This window comes from Acomys minous (genome assembly GCF_964271855.1).
Source record: "Acomys minous genome assembly, chromosome: 17".
NCBI lineage: Eukaryota > Metazoa > Chordata > Mammalia > Rodentia > Muridae > Acomys > Acomys minous.
Genome location: NC_140500.1, coordinates 45,892,835 through 45,916,710, shown reverse-complemented (window position 1 = coordinate 45,916,710; position 23,876 = coordinate 45,892,835). Strand labels below are relative to the sequence as shown.

The 23,876-nt window shown below is 39.5% G+C and overlaps 1 protein-coding gene and 1 long non-coding RNA gene across 3 annotated transcripts in view; one reads left to right on the top strand and one right to left on the bottom strand.

Annotated features, from left to right (window-relative positions):
* Positions 1 to 23,876, bottom strand: part of MDFIC2 (MyoD family inhibitor domain containing 2) — a 125,779-nt gene that overhangs the window by 46,262 nt on the left and 55,641 nt on the right. The window lies entirely within an intron of this gene.
* LOC311587759 overlaps positions 1 to 23,876 on the top strand; it is a 99,184-nt gene that overhangs the window by 74,938 nt on the left and 370 nt on the right. The window contains exon 3 of the long non-coding RNA XR_014775962.1: positions 23,122 to 23,222. This is a non-coding gene — a long non-coding RNA (uncharacterized lncRNA). The remainder of the gene's footprint in view (positions 1 to 23,121; positions 23,223 to 23,876) is intronic.

The window sequence follows — 23,876 nt, the reverse complement described above, 5'->3', positions numbered from 1 at the left end:
CAATGCTCCAGCCATTGGTTTGAATTTAAAGGGGAGTTCTCTTTCTTTAGAGGCTCAGGGTAAGCACAGTTGGTACAAATACTCTGAATGCAGAAACTTTATTTTCCCATGGAGGTTGGTCACTCTAGATGGCCACTGGGATTCAGCCTCTGAGGCTTGGGGAGGAGCCATCTTGTTGAGCACTCCCCTATGCATGAAGTGCTTTTCCTATCTTATGTCATCCTGGGAAAGTGACAAGCAATAGCTAAGCCAGGAGCAAGCAGGAAAATGGGGCGGGGGGGGGGGCGGGAGAAACCAAGTCTGTGGCCAAAACAGCAGAATTTTTTTTTGTCATTCCTTTACTTGTAATTGTGAAGGAGAAGTAAGCAACATAGACTCTTGTCTTTGTGTGCAACATTGGACAATAAAAATCAGGAGAATATTTTTGACTTCCTTTTTTTTTTTTTTTTTTTGGTGTTCTTTGGAATTTGGACGCTAATTAAAAAATATGTGTTTCCTAGCCCTTCTTACTGTGAAAAATCCTTGGCAATATAAACAGATGCACGGGTTGGATTTTCTTTCTGACACCAGACTGTCTGAAATAATGGCTGGAAGGAAGTGTGAACTCTTTCAATCCTTAGGCTTCAATTATAAGCACTTAATTTGTTTCTCTTTGTATTGCTGACTACAGTCCCAGTCTGTTTTACTTTTCATCTGGCTAAAATACAGTAGTTCCAGAAGCCCCTTGTTTTGAAAAGTCTATTTGGTACATAGGGAAAGAAACAACCTATAAGTAAGAATTATTGTCACATGCTAGGTCTCATCACCAGGAGGCAACAATTTAGTTATTAAGTAGTGTTCCAAGTTTTCAATAACATAAGCTGTCAGATGACAGACTATATGGATCCTTGAGAAGAAATGTTTTGAAAGCACTGGCTAGTTCTCCTGAAAGCTTGAATCGTTTGATATATGTTCCAAGTTAAGCGCTCCTTAACTCATCATGACTCTTCAGTCAAATAGATTTCTTTTGGGGGGAGGGGAATTGTTGTTTAAACCTAGGAGGCCATTGGCTGACATGTTGTTTCTAGCCCTGTGATGTTGGTCATTGTGATGTCTGCGTGAATGAGGTTCTCCATGTGACACATTAGCCAAACACTAATGGCATCAGTTCCTGGGAATGAGGGAGTGGGGGAAGAGCTGGTGAGGGCGATTCATGTGCACTGCCATTACTTTTGCTTTGCACACGTCACCATGGAGAAGTTTAGTTTTGTTTTGCAGGGAGGAAAAAATAAAATTGATGACAGGCCAGTGATTCCAAGAGATCATGGTAACCAGAGTGAAGAGTGTTTCGTGCTTCTCCAGAGGTTTTTCCTAAATACATCTTGTCTACGTACTTAATGTTTCAAAGGGCTTTTTATAAATTATTTTGGTGCCAAGCACTAAAAAGTTTATGCCTCACTTGTGAATACGATGGAAAACATGAAGAAGGCTACAGTGTATGGAGTTGTACGGCAGCAATTTTAAGCCTTTTTCTTCACAGTGACCCCAAATAAGTTGTAATTGGTATCATCTCGTTTTTGAGAATAGGAAAGTGAGATTTAATGGCGTGAAATAACCTACAGAAATTCAGAATAAAGGAGTGACAGTAGGCAGGGTTTAGACCAGAAAGAGTTGATATTCCTTCCTGTTTTCACCCTCCCTGCATATACTGGCTCTTGTGTAAGGACATTTGCATTTAACTTTCCTAAAGCCTATTTGTGATGAAAATGCTGTACCCATTTTATAGACAGAAAAACTGTAGCTTATAATTGTCTTCTTCTCATATAGTTCATAAGTAATAGAGATGGATTTAGGGACAAGGTCTGATTCCAATAACTTTGTCCTTGCTATGCCCAAGCTAGACTTCATATGAACATTTATTCAGAGCTGGGATTTAATGCCTATCAGATGATCCCAAAACTGTCAGTGTAGAGTCACTGTGGAGTCACTGTGGAGTGACTGGATGTACCATCCTTGCTGGTGGAGAGAGTTGAGACAATTTCCTGATTAATAATGCACCCTGCATTTCTTGACTTGTTTACAATAGCAAGGGAAAGGACATGGTTGGAAACGAGGATGGTGGAACCTGGCTTCCCAGAACACATCCTTCCGCCCCTCCCCCTTTTAGACAACACACCAAGATATTGGCCTTTAATTGGTCTTTAAGGTCAATGTGATGGGGATAGTTCTTCAGAAATGGTGGAAACACCACTACAGTGATATCACTGATCTTTTTGCAAAAATGCATCTGCGATTTTGTCCATTTTAAAGCTTTTCCCTCCATTTGCAGGACAGTTGTTTTGTGGGGGAATTTGAAATCTCGGTGCCACACGACCAGACTTTGATGCAGAAGCTTAGAAAAACATGCTGGCTTCTAAGTTGTTTCCTGTTTTTCTTGGCCTCATTGCAATCCTTGCCAAAACTTGCCTCCTTCCCTGCTGCATTAGTAATGCAAAATGAAATTCATTGTGCCCATTATATCTGTTAAATGGCTTCCATTTTAACTTGAGAAAAATGTATTGACGTTCATGTGTTTGGCATGGGAACTGTGTGTATCTATCGAGGATAGCAACTTGTCGGTTAGAATTACAGTGCATTATGTATAATGCTGCTTTTAGCCTCGCAATGTACGTTTCCTGGAATCTTATTGTGTCAGGCCTTGGAGAGTTTACACAAGCATTGGTAATCTAATTTTTGTCTAGTGGGTGGGTGGCTGTGGAAATATGGGGTATTTGACATAGCAAATGTCTTGGCCATCTGTGCCAGGAAAGGGATGGCTGGTAGGGTGTCTAGTCAGGTAGGTAAAAAAATAACCATCAAAATAACAGATTGGAAAAACATTGCCCCAGGCCTACCCTAAATATTAATTTCCCAAGAATATGAGGATATAACAATTATCGTGACTTTGTTTTATACATGATTCTTTCTTTTAGCTTTCTCTGGTCTCTTACCCATAATCCTCTAGACTGTACAATTCTCTCCCTCCTTTGTCTTCTTCTGGCACCAGTCTTTGGCTCATAAAGGTTGTGTTAAGGTCCATAGAGGATTAGGGGCTTTGACACAATTTTCTTTCTGAGTCTTTTCATTGAGGAATTTTCAGTAGTTTTGTCTTGAAAATCTTTGAATATATCCTATTCAAAGCTAAAGCTTCCTTTTCTTCTGTTACCTTCAAAATTAGGGCTGGATTTGCCTCAGTGGTCCTAGGTATTTTGATGATGAATTGTGCTATTTAACAGGCAAGGGAAAGATGCTGTATGTTGCATCTTAGAGTTCTTCAAATCTTGGTCACCAAGCTGCTGGTGACCTGAGATGTCCTGTTTTGTTTCAGCTCTAGGTATTTTTCAGCCACCTACTAAGGAAGGATTTCTTAACTTGGCTGCTGTCAGCATTTTGGGCTGGAGAATTTTTGTCATGAGCTGGGTAGCCGTTTCTATAGTCTCTCCCTACTTATTAGACGCTAGCAGTACTTTTTTTGACACCCCTAGGTATTCCTGACATCTCTTGATGTGGTGTGGTGCGTGTGTGTGTGTGTGTGTGTGTGTGTGTGTGTGTGTGTGTGTGTGAACTCCTGTTGGAAATCTCTGACCTAAAGCCATGTCAAAAGATACCACTGTACAGGAATTTCCATAAAAAAAAACAACACAGAAGTCAAACACTGGTGACAGTGCTGTGGGCCTTTGTGTCTCACAGGACACATGGAGGCTCTGTCTCATACATCCCAGGAGGAAACACTACTATAATTGTCTATGGTTTCTGAGACTGAGTAACGAAGGAGGTAAGGGTCACCTTTTAACTGCTCTGCTTCTGATGTAGCAATTATCTCCTCGCCCTCTGATGCCCTTTTTATCTCTTGTCCCTGCATCTTGACTCATACAAGGAAGATTCCACTTCCTAGATTCACCACCCCAACCACTAACTATCTCACCACCCGCTGTGCTCTTGTGACCCCACTGGTCTTCATTGGCTTGAACAGAAGCAAGGTGTTCATGTCTTCCTGTAATCCCCTCCCCACAAGTAGGAGTAGTCCATTTTCTTCTGAGGACCAATTTGAACAGGATGCTTCCCTCCTCTGGAATGCGCCAGTCAAGAATTAATGGTTATCATGATGACTATTTGGGCTTCCAGTCTGGCAAGGCCAGATGCTCCTGCCCATTGCAGTGTAGACTTGTCGTTCATGGTAACTTCCTTGCATGAGTTTCATTTATTACATTTAGTGGCAATCCCGCGGGCCTGCCAAAAGGGCATTCTGCTCGCTACTGAAACAGTAATTAATGTAACGTGCAAATGAATGAGGTAACCCAACGCATTCGATAACATCAAGATGATTACTTTTTTCAGTGTTCTGAAAGCCCGGGAAATATGCTAACAAATCTATGTGATCAATATATGGGATGTAAAAAAAAAAAATGGATACAGGAGACAAGATTGAGTGATGGGTGAAACAGAACTGACACCAACAGGCTGACAGCCAGCTGTAAGTCTCTTTAGGGCAAATGCAATTAACTTAGAATAATAGACTCAAATTTGATGGTTAGAAATGCATTTTTATTAACAATCACAGGATGAATCACTATGCTCTTGTGGATAAAACGGCCCTTACATTTTGTGCATGTGTGTGTATGCATATATGAACACACACATATGTCCCTGCATCTACACCCAGGTTTCTCACATTCCTATGTGCTCTGCTTACAATTTCGGTGGAAGAGTTTTTCTTTCTTTCTTTCTTTCTTTTTTTTTTTTAGAATAATGTGCTTTCAAAAGGAAATTCATTCATAAATTGTCTCCAGGACTATAAATTTTGAATATTCTCCCAAATTACATATATAAAAATCACGCTACTTCTCTGGAGCTATTAAACACAAAGCCAGTGAGCCTTGGTCCCAGCACTGCTGGTCCTTTGGGGATTTGGCATCACAATCAGGGATTTACAGATTTCGTTCTGAAGAGGAGAAGTCATTACTAGAAACCTAAGCTCATTTCCTCTCCTTTAATAGCTATTTTAAATCATTCATTTAGAAAATACATTAACTATTTAGGGTACCAGCAATGTATTTCTCTTGGCGTCAAGTCCGGATTTTTAAAGAGTTTCCTTTTTTTTTTTTTTTTTAATTCCAAACTTATTTCCAAAGATGATGGAGATGGGGGAGGGAAGAGACCCAATAAAATTTTAGTCATATAAAATTATTTTGACTAGCAATTTTTCCCTCATCTTTTAGGACAAGACAGTGTAAAAGTTTAATGAAATATTTGAAAATTAGTTAAGCCTTTTAATGTTTTAATTCTGATAGATAAAACACATGGAGGATCCTGAGAAAATTCTGAACTGGACCTTGAGTGCAATTAAGAAATTCTGATGTTCTCTATAAATGAATTTGTTAATAATTCAGATAGAAAACAGTTTCATTTCTGAAGTATTTAATATTGATGCCGACCTTACCAAGAGAATAGGTAATAACAGGGGGGGAAAAAAGATGACAGTTAAAAATAAGTACTGAATTTCTGAAAAGAATTTAGAAGACAGAGTCTTGCATAACACTTTGCAAACTGCTTTATATATATTTTTCAAATGCAAAATAAGGCTCCTCGAGTTATGTAATTGCTATTCTTCCAAAGGACAGCATAAAGGTTGACAGTTTAAAAGTGTTCTTCCTGTCACCAGCCAGTGTGTTTGCACTACTTTGACTACTGATGGTGTTTAAAACAACCTCTGCAGGAGGGGGCTGCCAACTATGGTTTAGGACACTGACTTTGTTATTAGCGTAGGCACATTAGATCATGCTCCTGCGCTTCCTAGCTGCTTTGTTCTTTTGATATGACAGCGAACTGAAGTTGACAACAGCCTCCATTTACGTAACAATAACTTGCATTGTTAAATACATATGTGTAGATAGGCAGAGAGCGAGCATTTTTATCCCATGAGATATCAAAGTTCACTACTCACTGTTAAGAAATAAAATACCAGGAGTGTATGAAGATGTTCTGGGGGACCACAGCAACTACTTAAAAGTGTTCAGAGCTACAAAAGCCTTATAAAAGTCCATCATTGTTTTCACATTTTAATACTTTTATACCTTTAAGAAAAGTCTTGAAGTGGAAAGGATAAAGGTTATATTCTTGCTTATGCAGCAAAGCAGAGACAATTTAAGGTGATAGACCAGCCTGCTCTGTGTCCTGGAATCCCATTTATTGTTCAATCTGTTGTGTTTGTTACAGCGCATTGTGAAGACAAAGTGGAAGGTCTCAAGATGGGAGGAGAATAAAAAAGAGTACAGAATACACCATTAAGTTTGGACTTTTCTTTGATGATGATGATGATGATGATGATGATGATGATGATGTTTTTAGCATAAAAAGATGCCCATGCCATGCATAGGGGTTAATACTATATTTAATATCAATCTAGATTTATATAACATTATATGGAACATACTTGGTGCTAAAAATTTATGCTTTGTTTTTTAACTTTACATAAAGCTGCATATTTTGTGTTTAGGCTAGTGAGCTAAACTGTAAAAACATGGCAGTGAGCCTGTTTAAAAAACTTGATTTTTGGGGGAGGTCAATCCTTGTTGCTCCTGCAGTTCATTTTCCCTCCTTCCTTCTAGAACTCTCCACTCTGATGTTGCCCGTGCTTAGCAATCCTTCCTCCTGTGGCTTCATTTCCATTTGCAGCATGCACAGAGTCAGAGTTTAGCACTGTGTTAGCAAGTGATTCCTTACAATGATAGGAACAGTTGCAATTGCGTCCCCTGTGGAAAATTGCTAAGTGTTATATTAAGCCCACTATAAAAGTTATACCCAAGAAATTTAAATATACTCTTGGATGCTTCGTATGTGTTCTTTATCCTGTGGTATACATGCTCTATTATAGGAGTTATCCATTGTCTAGAAAGTATCAAATCCTCTACCCTGGGTGCCTTACAAACTTTTGCATGGCAAACCCAAGCTGTACTTACTTCCATTGCATTAGAAGATAGTATATGACAGTACGTCTCCTTTAAAACTCAGAACATATGGCCACTTACCAGTACCTCTGTCTCCCTCCCCCAGTCATCATTGTCACTGAGTTTGTTCTGACTGGGTTTGTACTGCGTAGAACTTGTTTCTAAAAATGATCAAAATAAGAGTCTAAACAAGCCGGTACAGTCTGTGCTTTTATCGTGCAAAAGCTAGGAAGTTAAGTGGTGAAGGAAATGGGCTAATATATAAGGACCTATTAAATTTAATAGCAAGGTAAAGAATACTAAGCCATAGGTTTTGACTTAGACTCTTCAGCTTAGAGTTGATGAGAGAGATACATAAGCAAGGAAATGATTGTGTAACACTATAATAAAGATATCATGTGATGCTCTAGTGTAAGGCATAATGTCATATATGACATGATACATTCGGGGGGGTCATTAAGGTCCCCCATGTCAGAGGTCTAGGGGAGAGGAATAGGGCAGAAGAGGAGGGAGGGTAGGAATGGGAAGATAACAAGTGAGAGGATAAAAATTGGGATGTAATATAAATAAATTCTAATAAAAAAAAAAAAGAGGGGGTTGATTTGGCTGGAATGTAAGACTCCGAGAAATTCCATGAAATACAGCCTGAGAAATAGGTGCAGCTTAGCACTTGGAGAGATGTAAATCACTGGGAAGAGAATCCCAAGCAGGAAAACACTTGGCCAAATTAACCATGAGCATGCCGGCAGTAGATTGAGAGAACTGAACGGAATTAAATCAGAAGGTCGCTGTGGGGAGTCTGGCAACCCGTCATTCAACCCGAAGACAACAAAGGAGCATAAGGAAGGTGTTCATCAGAAATTAGAAATGGGTGAATGCAAGCCTCAAGAGTAAAGAACTAAAGAACTCAATGGCTCAACATTGGGGAATTTCGGTAAATCAGGTAGTTGGAAGTTAAGACAGAGGCTGAGGATTCTCAATGGTAATGTGCTTATGTGTTCTATGCCTGCACCACTAAGGCATGATACAATGGCAAGGCAAACAAAAAGGCAGCGTTGAACAGGAGGTCAGCCCACTCTTCACAGCAAGGCGTCAACTGAGCGTGGTCCATGTGATGCCAGGGGAAGGACATGGAGAATAGAAATGAATTGACTGGCCAGGAAATAATCCAGGTAGCTTTACAGTCATCATTCTAAATGACAGGTTCACTTCACCTTTTTCACTCTCATCCATTTTGGTCTGAAGAAGAAGGTTGCAGGCTTAGGGACATTATATTTCATGGAGCTAGGAAATGATGGAGTGGAGGTCTTTAATTGAGTCCCTGAAATCACAGAGAGTTTCATGTTGCACATCCCATGGCTGACTTCAGGCCATGGAAAAGCGTGCATTTATATGTGTGTGTGTGTGTGTGTGCACGCGTGTGCGCGCGCTCGCGTGTGTGTTTGTGCGCATGTGCGTGCCTGCATGCGTGCATATTTGGATCAATATGAACAAGGAGTCATTTCCATATCTGAGATGCATCAAAGGTTCATGTAGTCATGTTCATATAGTCACGTGGTGTGATTCAAGAGCCTCTGTGCCCAGCATTGTTTAATGAATTTCAAGAGGCAGAATTGGATCAAGTTGTTCCTTCTAACCTCAGTGCCTCCTTTCTTGTAGTTATAATCAGGAGCTATAAGGGAGGCAGTGTGTGAGATGGAGCCCATTCTAGTATGGGTATTAGTCTGAACGCAGCTGGAGAGAACTGTTGCTATCAAAGCTACAGTGGAAGAGAGCAGAATTTAATTTCTAACCCTCAGTTTCTATCTCCTCCATACATCTTCCTAATTCCAATCCGTCTTTTCTCTCCTTCCTTCATCCTTGCTCCGTGGTTCTAAGTGGACTTTCTTTTCTCAAAATATCACAGGTGCCCCTGCATGGTCAGGGGTCATCGACTGATGAACATCATCCTCCATTAACCCCTTCCTTCCCCTTACTGTTTTTGGATGTTGATGAGATATTAGTGTGGCATGAAGCCTGTTTGCTCTTTGCTGTATTTATTGTGTCAAGATTAGAGTTGCTAAGCAACAGTAGTTATTCCAAGTTCTAGCCACCAATGCCAGTGGTCATAAAACAAAGTACTAAAATTCCTTTATTTGGTAAGGCTAATAAAAAAATTCTTGAGGGGAAGAGGGAGTTTTCTGGGGAAAAAATGAACAGTACGCCAAGTGGCCTATGCTATAGAGCACGTAATTAGATCCACACGTTCTCCAGCTGATGCTGTTATTTTGCTTAAAATCCAGAGAGATGGATGATGTTCTGATTCTGAGCTATCTATGAATTTGCAGTTTTTAAACAAAAGGAATGGTCAGGTTGTATCATTTTTGTGTCTTGTCTTTAGCAGTCTACTCTAGGTTATTTCTTTTTTTTTCATTTGCCATTTTCCCCAGTTGAATAAACATTTTGTTGAATAGTTTAGATATTTAATGTGCTCTTCCATCTCCTTGAGTGGAGCCCATGGTTTTCCTAATCATACACAGATAATGTACCAAATCTGTGCAGTTCTGTTCATTCTACTGTCTGTTCATAATTGGTAAATTAATTGTAACTTCACTATCATAAATGACATTTTTAGATGATTAAAAAGAAGCCATACCTGTGTTTCAGTTTTATTATGATTAACATGTTTTTGCTAATTTCATTTTTCTTCATAATAAACCATGTTTTAAAAAGTCAAATTTCCATGCAAACCAAATTTTAATAAACTCCAGGACATTTCTTTGAGCTTGTAAGTAAATATTTTTAAGTAATACTTAAAAGAAAAATCATTAAATGATTTGGGTAGGAAAATAGCTCCTGAGAAGCCAGCTTGGCAAGGGTCTGTTCAGTGAACGTGTATAATTCCAAATTACTGTATGTTTTTATTCCACAAAAAATATTCCAACTTCCCCACAACACTTCAAATACTAATAGCCGAGCTTTCCACTGGCTAGTTTTTTGTTTGTCCTGGAAGCATCTTACAATTTGGGATCAAGAAAATATTGTGTTCTCTTTGGATTTATAGACATAAACATATGTATTTCTTCCTCAGCACACAGCTCTTTTCAGGGAAAGCCAGGTTTAATGGGCAGATTTTCAAATAATAAGGTTCCATCAAAAGGAGGTAGGAGAGTCTGCTGAGGAAAAAAAAAACATAGTCCTCAATAAAACTTAATCTATGTGCCCAAAGATGGGCTATGAAGCAATGGCATGCCAGTGTGATTTGATTAAAAGTAATATCCTGTGAAATCATCATTGAAATGCCTGTCCAGGGGGATTTCAAGTGTATGCTGTGCAGTGTGAAATTGTATTCATTAAGCCAAACTTGCAATGCCCAATGGAGTCTTTCTCCACAACAAGCTTGTAGTTAATTGTTATTCCATTAGACAAATTGCAGCAAGGTGGTTCCTCCCCACATCGCTGGAGACAAAGTGACTCCATGTTCGCATGTTCTGTGGTTATGGCTGTCTCTGCATTTTCAGATGCCATCAGTGTCCTGTTAGAGTTTCATTCTTGACATCGGAGTTCTGGGAAGTGATTGGCTGCCGTCTTCAGCTTTCATGGGCTGCTTCGACTGTTCATCTCTGCTGCTGTAGTGATAAGGATTGTTTCTCTCTTGACTTGTATCTCACCTGATTATGTACTGCAAGGTCTAAGATCATAGGTAAGCAAGGTCTCTTTCTATTTACCCAGCAAGGTACAATCTATCAGCCTAAGCTTTTCCCTCTTTAAATAGTACTATACGTGCATCCTTGTTCTGGCTCCTGCTGGTGGAGTATGTACATCCATCTTTCTTTTAGGAGGGATAATGGCTACAGTTGGCAGAGATAGAGACCAGAACAGTTTCTTCTCCCTCTTGCACTGAGATTAGCATATCCAAGTAGGCATTGGTACAAGAGAGATGGAGGTCTAAAGGCAACAGACATACAGTATTGTTCTAAGTCCTATTGTATGTGGCCTACATCAGCCAAACTGTGGCTAAGCCATAGATATGCAAGCAAGAAGCAAGTAAATATTGTCTCTTCTCATTGATGTGCAGGCGATGTGATCTGATACAGGCTGTTCAATTTCAGTTCCTTAACTAACAGTATTTGAAACTTTGTCTCTAACGATGTGGGTACGCACCACCTTTTGCAATGTCTCTGCTGGAATTTCAGCTATCTTAAGGATGGAGTGGTATAAGGTTTCGTAAGAAAGAAAGAGAAGGGTGTTGTCTATATGCAGTCTTCAAGGACTGTAGTGGTTTCTATAAGAATGGTTCTCTTAGGTCTATATGTTTGAATGCTTGCTCCCCAGTTGGTGAGACTATCTGGGAAGGATTAGGAGGTGTGGCCTTGGAGGAGATGTGTCATCAGGAATGGGCCTTGAGGTTCCTAAAAGCCCACACCACTCCCAGTTAACTTTCTTCATAATTGTGGGTCAAGATAGGAACTCTTAAATACTGTTTCAGTGCCATGCTTACCTGCCTAATGCCTTGCCCCAGTGTTTCCTCCATGACAGCCATGGACTCTAACCTTTTGTGAGCCCCAAGTTAGGTGCTTTGTTTTATAAGTTGCCTTGGTCTTCGGTGTTCTGTCACAACTATTGAAAATTAACTAAAGTAAACACTATACTAGCCCTGGGTTACAGTTTGACTTTGGCTCAGATTTAACCAAGAGCCTTCACTAAAGTAATAAAGTAGTAAATAAGTAATAAAATCATATTAATTAGTGAATTTAACATATTGCTGTTTTTTTATGTGTAGGCTCAGTAAATAACATACATCACACAGTGTGTGAGTGAGATCTGTAACGCCTGCTCAGGTTTATGGTATATTTACTACATGCTCTCATTTTCCATAACAGTATTGAAAGACGTAGCTATGTTCCTGTCATTGATGTCACATCATGTATAGTGATGTGTGTCTGTACATTAATTTTTGATGGTTGGAGGTTAGGTTGAGGGGTCTTTATGGGGAGTATAATCTATTGTGGAAATATCTGCCAATAGACTATTGATCTATGCGGCTAAGTTTGAGAAGGTAGTAGGTTAGAAACTCAATTCAATGTTTATAGTGTCAAACTTAAGGGTATCTGATCAAGCAACATAAGTCAATAAAGTTGGGCAAGTGTTCTGACTAGTCTGATGTAAACTTGACACACAAACTAGAGTTATCTGAAAGGAGAGAACCTCAACTGAGAAGATTCCTCCATAAGATCCGCCTGTAAGAAATTTTTCTCAATTAGCAATCACTGGGGAGGGTCCAGCCCATTGTGGGTGATGCTGTTCCTTGGCTGGTAATCCTGGGTTCTATAAAAAAGCTGGTTAAGCAAGTTAGAGGAAGTAAGTCAGTGGGCAGCACCCCCTCCATGGCTTCTCCATCAGCTCCTGCCTCTAGGTTCCTGTCCTATTTGAATTCCTGTCCTGGCTCCTTTTGATGATAAACAGCAATATGGAAGTGTAGGCCAAGTAAATTTCTTCCTCCCCAACTTACTTTTTGATAACAGTGTTTTGCCTCAGCAATGGAAACCCTAAGATGCAAGCAATAGGAACGGAATGGCTGTGGTAAGCAGAGAACAAGTGTTCCAGTTCTAAGAGGCAGCTCTTTGGCTCCATATGATTTTGTTAAACAGGACTGTATTGTCTCTTGTTTATTACAGAAAAAGAAAAATAGCTCTTGAACCCCTACTAGGTGTCAGGAGCTTTTATATGTTCGCTGGATTCAGCAGTATAATAAAACAAGTGAAAGCATGAAGAAACCATATAAAAAAGGAAAATATTTAGAATGAGATAAGTGCTAAGAAGGAAAAACTACACAGTGTAGAGGTGAGAAGTGATGTTTTAGAGGGTGACAGTGCCAGTCTGTACCAAGACGGCAAACTTACAGAGTGAGCCATGTAGGCTGGAGAGACCTTTGCATTTGTGTGAAGTGTCAAGTGCAGCGATTCCAATGCTAGAGTGGTGCAGGGAAACCTGGAAAAGGGACTGAGTGGGGTGAAGGGTGGCATGACGTGAGGACTGTCAGCATAGCCAGAGCCTTGGATGCCTTAGTGGGGTACATCTAGAGTGCTTCATTTACATCATGGGCTTTAAACTTTAATCCCCTTGCCCCAAAGACTATGCTGAGCTAAGTATGGTCTTTGAATTCCTTATGTCTAATAAACCTAAGCTTAAAAATCTAGTTCAGGAAATAGAAATACTTGAATATATTAAACCTTGTCTGTCATTCCTATAGACATAACAAAATTCTGAATATGTTCGGCTTTGGCCATTGGCTTAATATAGAGGGGTCATCAGAATAAAAGTGAGAGGTTAACAAATTCATGGATAAATTAATAATAAATGTGTGTTTTGACTCAAATAGCAGTCCTTTGGTAGTCATATTCACATTTTTATTACTGTATTCAGAACATTAATATTTCTGAGTAATTGTATACAACAAAACCCAATTCCAATTGCTTAAAAACATATGCTAGCAAGTAGTGATAAAACATTAGTGTCTATTATGTAATTTTTAGCAGCTAGAAAGTCTCTGTTTAAATTCTCTTGGATTTAATGGATAAATTAAAGTCATACTTTAAGACTACTTAAAACAATCTTTAAAAATCTGTTCCACCCCAAACATTCTAAAATTTCTTATTTTTATTTGATCTGTGTAATTATTCTCAATTATTATTTTGTTTTGTGCATTATCCATTATTATAAACAGATGTGAGCAGGAGCTAAGTAGCATCATTCATTTTAGATACAAAATGGGCTTTCCTTACACTAAATTCTGGGGGAAATTAGTTTTCACTTAGAAAGCCTTTGGAACAATAAATTCACATCTAGTTTCCATAATAGTGAGATAGAGATAATCATGATTTATTTTAAAATGGTAAAATAAAAAGACGGCTTCTGTCTTTGAAATAAAGGCTGTAAAGATTCTTATTACCGAACTTTCTCAGTAGAAAATGGCGTCAGGGTTTCTTCAATACTCTGCAATGGAAAGAAACAGTCCACACCAACAACTGGACTCACTCTTTAGCCATATGCAGTCACCTCTCCAGGGCAGTTCAGTTCTTTCTGTGTTTGTTTAGGCTCCTCCAGACATGACTTTTACACACATGGAGGGCTTCTACCCTCATTGTTACTTAAGAGAATGGGAGCTTGTTACGTGCAACTCTTTTTTCTACCTCGATTCTTGCCCTAATGGCTACTTCATGTTCTTACTGTGAATAGGTAACAATATGTTAAACCTACAATAGGTGGATGGTCATTTCAACCATTTCATGCAATTTGTTAATAATAATTTTAAGAAGATAGTATGCAAGCTGGAAAGTAGGCGTGTAGGTGAAAGTGATGGTGGCATTAAAAAGTATGAAATTCAGTTAATGAAATTTGTAAACAAGACCTAAAGCTCTGCTGTTTTTGTTTTGTTTTGTTTTGTTTTGTTTTTTGTTTTGTTTTGTTTTGTTTTTGGTATCAAGGAAGTTGAGCTACATTTTTCCCCATGCTTCTCACCCAAAACAAAAAGATGAAGCTGTTAGTAAACTACAGGATAAAAACTAGGGTGAACTCTTAGAAGTTTGGTGTCTGTCTGTTTTTTATCAAGCAGGTTTTATGAAGAAACATTTGGGAATTTAGATGTTTTACCAGCACACATTGGAAAGGGCAAGGACAATCCCAGAATGTGTGTGACATTGGTTCTCAGTAAACGAATGTGGAATAAGCACGCCCTTGAAGCACATCCTTGGCCCTTGATTCAGCAATCTATAAGGAGATGGGTCCTTCAAGTTTATGGACCATCTATGCCTTGGGAGTTGGGAACAATCAAAGTACAGTAATTGAAGGAAGCTTCACTTTGTACACAATGGTTATATAAAACTTGAGGATTCTGGACATTTTATGAAAAAAAAAAATCCCAACACCACAGGGAACTTGTGGTAAATATTTTCCAACATGTAAGTAAAGTCAGAGCCCACTGATTTTCTCTTTTTCTGTAATCAAATCAAAATATATGATAATACTACCTAAAATTATTTTAATGTATTTAGTAATAATTCAAGGTATTAGGAACAGAAATTTGGAAAGTGAAACAATTTAGTTTGTTTTTTTCCTCACGGCTAGGAATGCTTCCTTGAGTTACCTCCCTTTAGTTCAGATAGAAATGCTAAAGTATTAGTTATAGTGTAGAGTGGTTTGATACTAAGATTAGAGTTGTGTTCTCTGAATCATGGTAACATATCTATATCCATTCTCTTGAGTCACATGGAGACAAATGGACTTTTTATTTGAAAGATATGGTTTAGCATTCTTGAAATCAACCCTCCTGCTATTCTTCCTCCGAGTGCCACCAGGTCTCCCCAGCGGAGGATGCAAGGGAGGGGATAACCATTGAGATGTAATATAAATAAATTAATAAAATAATAAAAAAAAGAAATCAACCCTCCCTCTGAGGATCCACTACATCAACTTCTTTTAAGGAATCCTTCAAAGTGCAATGTGGACTGTGAACTAAAATGAAGTCTGTACCCTAAATTCTAATTTAGGAATATATGGTAACTCTTTGAGGATCTCAGGAGTCAATTGTTCATTAAGTTCTTCGAAGTCTGTTAACTGTTCACCAACAAACCCAAAAGATGGTGAATATGTTGTTAAAATATCTAAAAACCCAACACTTTCTGCTCCATCAATGAACTCAGTGATGGGTTACATAGAAAAGCATAGAAAATCATGTCCATATTTCTAGCTGTATAGAGAGATAATAGAAATAGTCAAGGGTATTTGCCTTCCAGTTTGTTCTGTGAGAAATTCCTCTAAAGCTTGTTTACTTGTGAGGCAAGAGCTTTAGCACGATGCTTAGCGCACTAGTGCTGGGAGTTGAAGTAGGTGGGCTGTTTACCTCAGGTATGTAACTGGAAGCTGAAATAGGCTGTAGAAAATGAAAATTTGGGATTTATCTATGTATTTTCAGTTCCATAAGAAACTCAAGGAGAAGGCAGATTATGGTCTAAGAAAAGGAGGGGAAAATGCAAAAGCAGTGGTACAAGGAACAGTCAGGGATGATTAAAAAGACAACACAGGGTGGGTGCAGTGATGAAAATCAAAATTAGGGTATGGTCTTCATTGAGGGGCACAGTCCCCATGTGCCATGACATTGTCAAGGACAGTTGGGGTAGTCTCCTTCAACCTTTCCAAAATCCCTTTCAGTACCAGGGAGGAGACCGGCAAGTAAAAATGACAGAACACAAAGTCATAGAAAATACAAAGTACTTCTGAATATATTTAATTAAATATGCATAAAGCCCGTGTACAAAATACACAAAATGTTGAAAAGAGAAATTAAACTCTATAAGCGAATGGACACATATACTTTGTTCATGGATTGAAAGACAAGTGAACAAAAATGCATACTATGTTCGCAGATGGCATTCCTCTACTAATTGACCTATTAATTCAATGAAATCTCTCTCTAAATCTGGGAAGCTTGTATCTGTCATGAACCCAGATAAGCCAAAATACTACAACAAAAAACCTGTTACTGCTTATTATACAGAACTATCCTCCAAACCAAATTACTGCCATTTATGTCAGCTCATCTGTGCCTGCTTATAAATTATCATCATAATTGAAGAACTTCCTTCATAGAAGAAAAGAAGGAAGGGTCATGGGACGCTCACCCAAGTATCCACCCAGTCCTCCCAGTCAGTCAGTTATATGAACTCTTGTCTGAGTTGCACTTGGGCTGAGGCAGGGCTTAGCGTATATAGCGGGAGAGAAAGGGAGGGAAGGGGCTCCGTCTACGTAGGCATGCGCAATTCACCCTCCTGCTCTAAGTTCACCCACACTCCTGCCTAAAGCAGCTCACCTGTGCTCCATAAGGAAGTCTAATAAACTCAGCGTAGTCAACTTCGGTGAAATTGTTCCTCTGTTTGTTGTTGGAACCATAAGTGGAGGACTAGATGTTGTTGTGGGTCTCTCACAGGGAGGGGTTTTTAGCCATGTTGCCTGATTTCAAGATTTGCAATATCCCACAGCATTGCGCGCCTTCTTCCTGGAACTCCATAGTGCTGGAGTTACTAGACAGTGACACCACAGCCAGCTTGTGGTGCAGATGAAAAGACAGACATACTCCCCATTGTTACAACCAGGAGTTTAGAAATAAGCATGCGCGCACGCACTTTATTACATTCATCCATGAGTATTTTGGGTTTTCTGTGACTCTGTTATGTGATGCGTATTCATTCCCCAATTCCATCTCCCACTTCTTACTCTTTCCCCTGCCCTTCCCTACTCTCTCGATTACAGACCTGCTCACCTGTACTTCCATTATGTTTTCGATGATATTTGTTAAAGTTCATGGTCCATGAGTCAATTGATTTTTGACAAAGGTGCCACTGCTAGTTAACTCGGGGACATGTAAGCTTTCAGCAGAGGTGACTATAATATCTAGATATTCAAAATGAACAACTAAGTAAACCTAGACTTTAACATTAAAAGGAGTTCTCACTGATCAAGCCAGTTGTATGAGAAGAATGTTGATTAGTTACAAATGAAGAACACCCATCAGGATAATATCTTAAAATATTTTATGTTGTAGCTCATCCCCCATTATACTGAAAATTTATTTTTTAAAAAAATTAGATACTAGGAAGCCAAAGCTTTACACATTAATTGTTAGTTGAAACACGTTTTACAAGGTAGAACTTTTATAGAATTAGCTGACAACAAGGGTGGGGTAGATATGGGCCTTTATAGTGAAACTTATTTAACTAATAAAATATAAAGCTGGAAGTATGCAGAAATTCTGACAGCAGGGGATGGCTCCATTGTTAATTACTAGTCTTTTCTTTAATTGTGGGAACATTCTCCAACAGTGAAACTTTGATTTTTATAATTAGAATTCAACCATCATTTCGTGAAATTGCTAGAGAAGAAAATTGGATGAGACGCGGTAGAGAAAGGTAGCAGGTTCTCTGTGCCCTTGTGAAGTCAAGGTGATGTTATCAGATCTGCTTGCCACTTAAAATCCCACAGTGGTTCACTCTGTGTGTGTATCTCTGTGTGTGTGTGTGTGTGTGTGTGTGTGTTTCTTTGGATAGAACCCTTTATGCAGTGTGGCCCTTTCTCTATGGCTGGTCCTTTCTCAGGATTCTGCTGGCGCTGTTTAGGGAGGCTGTAAGAAATTGAGCCTGTCTGAGAGGTAGGCTATTAATGCCAGGCCTTTGCAGGCTGCTCAGACTTTCTGGGTATATCTCTCTGCTCCTGCTCCGCGCCACCATAAGAAACCACAACTATGTATTCCCCAAGCATGGAAAGAGCCTTCTGCTGTCAAGTGTCTCTTTGATGGCCAACTGCAACCCCTTGAAGACCATGAGCTGAAACAGACATTTATTCCTAATCCCCCAAAGCAATGGAACCTGACAGCTAAGAAGCATTTTGCATTCAGGCCCACTTGAGTTTCTTTTGGTTTTTCGAAAGATAATTGAAATCCCAACCTTTACAATTCCTTTTAGGTTTTCAACATAATCTGAGCATTCTGAGAAAAGAGCATTTAATGAAATTTTCTGATAAATTGGGATGTTTTTCACAAGTCAGTTCAGTGTTAGCAGAGGATATCAGATAGGGACTCCACTTTCTTCGTGCTGGAAGCCACCAGCTCAGGAAGAGTGGGAGGGAAGCTGCCACCGGATGTGGCTGATGGGTTGGTCTCAAATCCTAGTAACTAAAACCATGAGTGCCTCCTCAGACAGGTATTACATGGGTTGTAGCCTCTCCTCACTGCTCTGAGGCCTGCTCTTTCATCACTCAGGACAACTGTGCCTCTAAGAAGTCCATACGAATGTGTTTCTGTTATACATGCCCTAGGCAAACTCTGGGTGCTTGGGATTGCACCTTTGGTGCTTTATACTATATACCCTGGTACCCTGCTTGGCCGTTAATGGTATATATTTAAATATTCCTAGTCATTCTGTTTCCCTCCTTCCCTCTTGGCTTCCCTCTCTCTTTGCTGTCTCTTTCCCCTCCTCCTCCTTCCCTTCCTTTCCCACTTACTTCCTCTCCCTCACTGTCCTCTTCCTCTGTTTTTATAATGATCTCATCATCACCTCAGGCTTTCCATCACTGGCTCATAGACTCAGGAACAGAGAAAGACTAGATGGACACATGTTGAAAGCCTGGGTGCTGGAGTTACGCAGCGAGTGCTTGACCCTTAGGAATTAGAAAACATCTGAGTTCTCTAGGCTCGTACCATAGAGAAATGATGCCACTTCCAGTGCAGGTGAAGGTTAATGAGATGTGAAGGCAAAGGCTGCGGTGAGGCTCAGTGGTAAAGCGCTTGCCTTAGATGCAGAAGACTTTGGGTTCAATTCCCAGTATTGCAAAAATTAACTAATAAAAATGAGATACAGTAGGGAAAGTGCTTAAGATGCTTCTGGTACACAGAGGAGTTTAATGTTTAATTTAGGTGAATAAAAATGGTCTTGAATACCTCACTACTTTCCTCAGATAGCTCCTCTCTCTGGGCCTGGCATACGTGTTGCCATGACTTTGCATTGCACTTTTCTTTTCAGACTAATGTGATAGTGACGTACTTCCTGGCTGTCGCCAGTTCCAAAGTAATATTCTGTCTTTTGTTCCTTTTTTCACTTTCAGTAATTTTTGCTTTCAAGAGAATATCAAATACAGATGAAAGAAAAAAAAAAGGGGAACATGAAGAAAAGATGAGAACGTGTAATTTTACTGGTAACATGAGAATGAAAACAAACGGTCTGATAGTTCTGGGACGCAAAAGAGAAAGAGAAATGGGACTTTGTTAAGGCTCACCATCTAAGGAAGAACTTAGATCACAATACAGCAGTCGGGATTTCAGTGGCCACCAGCTACAGATCCAGGGAGCTTCTTAGTTATTTCTTTCCACAGCCGTGAAGCTGGTGCAGCCCCAGAACAGTGTCTGTCCCAGGGAATGGCTTTGGGTTATTTCATGTGAGCCGGTTTTTCCTGTCCAAAAGCTGTGAGGCTGATGTGGTAGCTGACTGTAGAGGCTTTACCTAGCTTGAACAAGACTCAGGCTCAATTCCCGGCATGGAAGAAATAATTAGCTAAAAGTAGCTAAGCAGAATCTAAAAGTTATGTGCGTATGAAGTCACTTACCGCACATTTACAGACCTGCACAGCTCAGTGAGAAACAACCGTTCAGTCCTATACATGACATCACTTGCCTGTAATGCCACCCCCCCCCACTGGGAGGGTGGGGCAGGAGGATGGAGAGTCTGAAGCCTCCCAGGGCTGTTAACAAGAGCCATAGCAGCAGAGAACTGGACTTGTGCATACACTAACTTTTCCTCCTTTGGGGTTGAGATTCCTACATCGAGGGGTTTATAGTTTTCTTTAAAGTGGAAAAAAAACTTAGAAAGTTATTATTTATTTGCAAAACTTTTTGAGAGAAAAAATATTTTTCTGCCCATTCTTGCTTCTATTTCTACTACTCAGTTTACAGTTACATTAATCTTACAAATTTAATGAGGTTGTTTTTTTTTCTCTTTTATTTCTCATGTGTTGCAGTTTTTTGTTTGTTTCTGTTTTTGGCTTTTGTTTGTTTGTTTTGGGGGGGTGTTGATTTTTAGAGACAGGGTTTCTCTGTGTAGCGTTGGATGTCTTGAAATTCATTTCTCTTTTTTTGTATTTTATTAATTTATTCATATTACATCTCAATTGTTATCCTATCCCTTGTATCCTCCCATTCCTCCCTTTCTCCTGCTTTCCCCCTACTCCCCTCCCCCATGACTGTGACTGAGAGGGACCTCCTCCCCCTGTATATGCTCATAGGGTATCAAGTCTCTTCTTGGTAACCTGCTATCCTTCCTCTGAATGCACCAGGCCTCCCCATCCAGGGGACGTGGTCAAATATGAGGTACCAGAGTTTATGTGAAAGTCAATCCCCACTCTCTACTCAGCTGTGGAGAATGTCCTGTCCATTGGCTAGATCTGGGTAGGGGTCCGAAGTTTACTGCGTGTGTTGTCCGTTTGAGCAGGACCCCGGGACCCAGATCTGCCCATCATCATGTTCTTGTAGGCTTCTGGGACCCTCTAGATCCTTCTACTTCCCCATTCTCCCATGCTTCTCTCATCTAGAGTCCCAATAGGATGTCCTCCCCTCTGACCCACTTTCCTGGTAAGAGATGACTATCATGGTACATTTACACTATGGAATACAACTCAGCTATTAAAAACAAGGAATTCCCAAAATTGTGGACAAATGGATTGAACTAGAAATGATCATAATGAGTGACTTAACCCAGAGGAAGAAAGAGTCAGATGGTATAATATTCACTTATATCTGGACACTAGCCCAAGGGGCATGTCCCACGAAAGTCTTCACTTACTAGGAAACTGAAATTCATTTCATAGACAAGGTTGGCCCAGAACTCAACAGAGGTTCCCCTGCCTCCCAAGTACTGGAATTAATGGCATGTGCCACTATGCTCAGCTAATTAGCTTGTTCCTATATCCTTTAATTTGATGTTTTTATTTTCAGTATCTAACTTGCTGTTAATACAAAGAAATTTTAATTTTCTTTTATTGATGTTTTATATCCATTTTGAACTCCACTTTATGATCATCTTTTCCATTGCATCTTTGAGTAGAACAAGAGGATTTATAATAATTGTTTAGACAGACTGAAAATGTGATTGTATGTGCCATATATGGTTCTCCTTTTTACACAAATTTGTACAACTCTGAGGATAGTTCAACTTTTTCTGCTCAGTTGGTATTTCGTAATTTTTTTTTATTGTATTCTTGGTCTTGTGGATTTTTTTACATTTCTGCACGATGGAGGTTTTGTCCTTTGTGCGTTCTTATTTTAAACTCTTCTAAAACTTTGCTCTGGCAACAATGAAATGTGGGCAGCAGAGGCTTTTCAAGGGTAGAAATATAATCATATAAAGTAGCCTTCCTTCAAGATGCACCCTTCTGAGGTCACATCTGAATGCAGCTGTGTTCACAGTGCTACACAAGATGGCTGAAGGGAAGTCATGTCATTCCCAGACAATTTCTGGGAAATATTTGGCTTAATGCTCTATGAAAGTTCTTCTTTCCCAGAGACTTTGGGGTTTCTGGGATTCTGGGGCTTTTGCCTACCTACTGGGATGGTGTTCAGCTACAGACTCAAGGAATTCCATCACTCTCCCAGAATATGTCTCTGCACGGTTCTCACTCCAGTTTTCCGCAGTTTAAATTTCATTCTATGTGACCTCTCCATACCTTCACCTCTTTTTAATTAAAAATATTTTTACATATACATTTATATTATTCCACATATATACAATAAACTATCTATAGCAAGAGTAGCCATGCCACAATCAGGGATTATATAAATGTTACATTCTTAGTGTTTTGGCTATGTGTATTTGGCAGCCTTGAAGAAAACATCTTTCCTATCTTGGTGTGTCTAAAATTCTGAATGTAAATCAATCTCCATCACATCTTATCATTACCAACTTAAGACATCTATCTGGACCAAAATCATCCTTTTAATTTAGTGAAAGCTCCTCCTTTTGGGTTTCCATTGTTATGCCACAAACCAGAGATTAACCTTATGCAGGTGGCCTGAGCGCTAGAATGACACTCCTTGTTTTTTTTTGTCTTAGAGTCACAATCCTGTTTCTTTTCATCCAATGTCATTCTTGGATAGTTATTTAATATACTGTGTCCTGTTTAGGAGCTTTTAGTGGTATCAAGGCAATTCCATCTCTCTTATACATGACTGGAAGCACTGAGTTCACCATGACCTCCTGTAATTTTTTTTTCAAATTTGTAAAAGGTATTGTGTCTACTATTATCACTTTGTATCATATTTTTGCAAAGAGCACTGGTTGTAAATAATTAACATGTAAATATTTCAAATGCAGCAAAGAAGTTGCGATCCCCTGTCCTCATTTTAGAAATACAGGTTGTCTAAGAAATAATGGAAATGGCCGTCAGTTGAACATCTCCGCCATCTTGATCATTGATTCACCTTGTTTGTGTCAGCCGTCTACTTGTGGAGCTTATTTTGATAAATTTCCACAGTGTAGGACTTTATCTCCACATATAAAAGTGTATATTTGCCTAATCTTGTGAGATTGGTCATTGAGTGTGTGTTCCATATATAGGTTATCAATTTTCTACTTTACAGAGCAAGCGCCATACCAATGTGCTTCAGTCCACGCAGCCAGCACATTCCCTTCCTGAAGGAGCCATCCTGAAAGCTGTCTACTCAGCTTGTATTGGAAGATGGTGAGTGAAGCAAATCAAAGGGCTCTTGTCATGGGGTCATAAATCAACTTGCTGAGAATAGTTCATAGATAAACTTCCCAACTCTCTTAGGACTTGGAGTTGAGCTTTTGAGAGTGAAGCTGCTCAGAAAGGGCTATTCCTGGAGTCTTGTATTTGGGCACTGGGGGAGAGATGTTGGGTCCATTTATCTCTTCTTTGGTTCAGGTAGTGGGACTGTCTTAGTGATTTGTTGTTGTTGTTATTTGTTGTCTCTACAACAGAATACCTGACTCTGTATACTTTATAAAGGAAAGGGCTCTAATTTGGCTCGTGGTTATGGTGATCCAAGAGTATTTTATAAGCACCTGCTTGGATTTTGATGAGGCCCTCATGGTGGGAAATGGCAGGAAAACATGGGGACACATAGATGAGATGAAGCTTTGATGTACTTTTGCTTCTTATCAACCTATTCTTACAACAACCAACCCAGTGTTGAAAGAAAGACTGCCTAGAATGACATTGGTTTAAAAAAAAAAGCCAGGATTGTGACTCTAAGACAAAGAAAGCAAGGAGTGTCATTCTGGCGCTCAGGCCACTTGCCTAAGGGTAATCTCTGGGTTGTGGCATAGCAATGGAAACCCAAAAGGAGGAGATTTCACTAAATTAAATTACACT